A 4,820-nucleotide genomic window follows, 5' to 3' on the forward strand; every position below is an offset into this window, starting at 1 on the left:
TGAAAACAGTGAGGTGATGAGGCTTCTGTAGAAAATTTAAAAGAATAGAGATGGACTAGGTCCTGTTGCAGCAATTCAAACATACTGAAGTTTTCTCTGAGTGCTTCATCATTTTTCTTCCTATGTATCTATGATTCTTTTTCTGTCTCAAATTGTTTCAGATTCAAATCCCACCTCATTTCAGACACATTCTCTTCTTTCATATTTTAAGCAGTCACCTCATTCAATATGTCACCTTTTAACCTTTCAATATATACTGAAGATGTTGGAATTCCAATATGTATGCTTATTGATTGTATATCTGTGAATACATATTATGCATATGTGTGTGCCAGCCTCAAAGACTTTCTCATTTGATTTTCAGATCTCAGATTTTGCTCATGTTCAGAGTCATGCATATGGCACGGAGATAGTGGGAAGAATTTCTCCTCCCTGATATGTGACAATGAGAAAAATGGCAATAGGACTCAGGTCTGTGTTATGATTTCTGGTATGTCTGTATACATTTCCTGGTATTGTTAAGGTACAGGTAAGAAGAATTTGAGTGGCAATATTAATCCTTGGCTGTTCCTAACGAATGGCCTTTATGCCTTTTCTCTATGCCCCTTCCCTCTGAGTGGAGTCATTGGAGAATTCCTATACCACAGGTTCAAATAATTATAGCAAGGACATATAATTATTAGACTTACCAGTCCATGAAACATAGCATAGCAGGTAAGTTATGGATATGTATTTCTTTGGTATTTCTTATTCCCTGTGATTATTGGTTCTAATAGAACCAGAGTGTAATGACTTAGTTTCAGTTGTGAGGCATATTTTAATGGACTATTGATACAACTTAAATCATGGGATTCTTTTTCTCCTTTGAGCTGTTGTACACTGATGAAAATTTATAGTCTTGACCAATCCATTTGGTATAATCATATAAATCATTTATCTTATTTTCACATGTTACAGCCCTACTTAGTGTTATTAAAGTTAAAATACAGATAAATCGATACTGCAATAAATACTGCAATACTCATGATTATTTCGCTGTTATTTTATTAATATTTGAGTGTCAAAAAACCACCAAATTCCTAACTATGGAATGCTAGAACCCTTACTATCCCAGCGCACTCACTTATTTAATTTGCTGTAATATATAGCATGCTCCAGCCCAACAGATCTTGTTATCAGCATGAAATTGAATTTAGTTCATGTCTCTGTGATTTTTGCCCTTTATGATTTTACTAGAGGCTCGACACACAAAATTTATGCATGGATATGGTCCCTAGGCCTGGCCTGTGATCAGTGCCATCTTCCCCAGCTTCCTGCAGCCACCTCCCCCCCCGCCCCGCTACCCACCCCCAGTTCCCTGTTCGCAATTGGGCAATCAGAGCCTGATGGCTGGGGGATGGGCCCGAGAGGTCAGCCATTCCTGCCAGCTCGCTGGCCCCGTCCCCACCGTGGGCTGCCCTCTGTGTGTGGGGCAACTAGTGGGGTGGGATAGTAAACTAAAAAGGACCTTTCTAGCTAATGTTTTATTTGACCTTAAAACAGTCTAAGATGTAAGTATTGTTATCCCTAAATTTCAGATCAGGAAACTAAAGTTCATAGAGAATAAGTAAATTTCTTAAGGTCACATGAGTAATAAGCACCAGAATGCAGGCTCAAACCCTAGTCTACCTATTTTCTTTTACATATATTCATTCCAGAGAAGAAGGGAGAGGGAGAGAGAGATTAAAACATTAATGATGAGAGAAAATCATTTATCTGCTATCTCCTAGATGCCCCCTACTGGGGATCAAAACTGCAAACTCAGCATGTGCCCTGACTGGGAAGCAAACCTTGACCTCTTGGTTTATAGGTCAACTCTTAACCACTGAGCAACACAGGCTTCTCGTCTGCCTATTTTCAAAGCCTAAGGTATTAGGTATAGCTAAAAAATAAAATCTTAGTTAACAATTAATAGATGTCTCTGGCAAGAGTATTATAAATGAAGTCATGTGGGTTAATTATTGGTAACATTTAATTATTTTTCAAATATTTCTTGTGCCTGCTAAGGTCAGCAACATATACTGAATTCTGGGGATGTAATAATAATAAGCCCTTCCTTCATACATCTTACAGAAGCTTTGATCTAAGGTGAATCAAAACAAATCGAGAATAATGCAAATGGTTATTTTACTGTAATTATGATATTTCATATACAAAAAATGAGAAGTACAGTGCTCACGGAGAATGTTAGAGAGTGCTTAAAATCTGAATGAGGAAGAAGCAATAAAGTAAAGCTTAAGCTCCAGATTTTCTCTTTAGAATCTTTGGGGGTAATGAAAGATGTTACCTTTTATACCTCTAAAAGAAAATTCATGACATCAGGAGAGTTTTAAAAATATTATTACTTACTTCAGGATAGGACCCAATGAAGAGGGAAAGATTAAAAGAGTAGGAGAGAGGGAGGTAGTAAGTTGGAAAAGAGTGGAAAGGCTAGCCTTGAATGAATGGGAACCCATTCCACAGTGGATGCAGAAAATAAAATTAGAACCTCTACAAATGTAGAGATGGTGGTATTTGGGGGACTAGGACTTAGCTCACCTGATACCTCTGTTTTTGCTTATCATATGCTGAATGTTAAGAGTGATGGTGTTAAGTAGGAAACCTGAGAATAAAGACAGTTTTAACGTTTCACTGAGGGAAAGGGGACAAGGAACCGAGAAGAAGTTAAATGATTGTTGAGTGGAATTTTGATGACATGAGTCTGGTTCTGTTGTACTTGAATTAGCTCCCATTGAGATAAAGGAATAGTAACTGATGTTTCTTTTGCATATAGCTGTTCATTAGCTGTCTTCCATCACCTGTGTCCTGGATGCAACTGAATTGTACATTACCCAAGAAATATCAGACGACAGAAAATGTTTCAAAATTTTGCATTTTACCTGTGAGTTAGTCTCTTCTATTTTGTCAATAATAAAGGAATGTCTGGTATGCTAATTTTGGATATATTTACCTGACAGTTATCCTCCATATATGATCAAAGATGAAAAACAGAAGGCAAGAAATTATGGGAGCATGTGTCTGAACCCCAAGCAATCATGGTTTGTTTTTTTTTTTTAACAAAATACCTATTCTAAATAAAAGGAGACCCTTGGAATTAAGAGCACAGAAGGTAGAAATTCAGAAGTTCTGCTGCATTTCCTAACCCTTCCGTTCACAGTACTGTCCCTTGCTTTCAGGGGGCACTAAGAAATGGAAAGTATAAATGCAAAATCAAATCACAGTCAAGAGTATTACTCTGTGTGATACACAATAATGTGTCCCTTTGTAGCAAAGAAAATTCTGCTGTGTTTCTACTTTGCATGTTGTTTAAGTAAATAATATAAGCTTACATGCTTTATTAAAGGAAGATTATGCAACATTTTAAAGAAACTTACAGTGAAGGTAACCTTATGATTTATTGCCCAAACCCGAACACCTTTGAGCGTGGAAGGAGGCACTGTAGATAGTTACATCAAGATATTGGGCATCAAATCAGACATGTCCTGAACAAGCCAAGACTGCTCATGACCTCTTGGGTGAACTTGGGAACAGAAGGCTGAGAGGTAACTTGAGGGTTTTAGACAGTTGAGGGCTCTTGTGAATTCTCACAGTGGTATAAGGAATCACCCTAGCTATTGTCACTTTTTCTCTTTTAACTTAAATACAATCATCTAACAAGAAAATAAAAAAAAAAGTTTTGGATATAACAGATTTGGTTCATGAAGTAATTGTCCCTTTTTAAAGATAAAGGAAGCATACAATTCATTTTTATTCATTTATTTATTTTGTTACAGGTTTGGCAGCCTTATCAATGTTTCAAGTGTTGAAAGTGCTGTAAAGTAGGCAATATTCAATGGAAATGAAACAATTGGAAAATCTGATGACTCCAAAAGTTAATATTTGTGGAAACAAAGTAGATATGCCACATTTTTTATCCTAGGTAAATGCAAACTTATAGCTTATTATAACACCACAGGATATAAAAAAGCATTCTGTCAGTTGAAGCCATGCACAATCTCAGAATCAAAGGGAAAATTTTGATCGTTTTGTCTCAAAAAATTAAAAACTATATTTCTGTTGATGATATATATATATGTATATATACATATATATGTGTATATGGGAATAAAAAATAGTGAAATTAGTATTACTTAGTACATTATCATTTAAAATATTAGAAACATTGAGAGTTAAAGTGGTTTATTTCATTTTTTAAAAATTTCATGAGCAACTTCTTCTGTACAACTTCTGACTCAACAGCTTGAACATCTTCCCCATGCCTTAGCAAACTGCCATACTCCTTTCTAAGTTGGGACCAGCTTTTAACATTTTATTCTTTGTGCTCTCACAGATATGAAATATTTTCTACAGTTCCTTTCATGTGACATTTTTGGCTGGTATCACTTCTTTATCACAACTACTTTTCTTATTTATGCTAATAAATTTCTTTGATAAGTTTCTCTGAAATAATAGCAGTGTCCACATTTCTATGGTCAGCATTTGTACAATGTGGTAAAATTTTGTAGTGCTTGCTCTGGAGTTTGCAATGTGTATATATAAGGCTCTGAGCGTCTATTCTGACTCCAAAAAAGCTAGTTTTTCTGCCTTCTGAAAACCGTTGTTATTCACCACCAAAATCTTTAGAAACTAAATACTCAGTAAACATTTCCTTTATCTTCTTGCTTTAATTGAAATCCACTTCTCCTTTTAGGTTCCCCGCAGATATCCCAAGTGTGGGTGGTGGCTTTGTTTACCACATTCCATGTACTAATGAACCCGAAGGTTCTCTTTTTTCTGTTTTC

The 4,820-nt window shown here is 35.8% G+C and overlaps 1 long non-coding RNA gene across 1 annotated transcript; it reads left to right on the top strand.

The window, feature by feature from the left end:
• Positions 1–362: 362 nt before the first annotated feature.
• On the top strand, positions 363–4,041 carry LOC107184832. Its single transcript, XR_001515740.1, has 3 exons — positions 363–471; positions 2,813–2,920; positions 3,813–4,041. It is a non-coding gene; the product is annotated as an uncharacterized LOC107184832 (long non-coding RNA).
• The last annotated feature ends 779 nt before the right edge of the window (positions 4,042–4,820 follow it).

Source organism: Myotis davidii, unplaced genomic scaffold (assembly GCF_000327345.1).
Source record: "Myotis davidii unplaced genomic scaffold, ASM32734v1 scaffold188, whole genome shotgun sequence".
In the NCBI taxonomy this organism is placed as follows: domain Eukaryota; kingdom Metazoa; phylum Chordata; class Mammalia; order Chiroptera; family Vespertilionidae; genus Myotis; species Myotis davidii.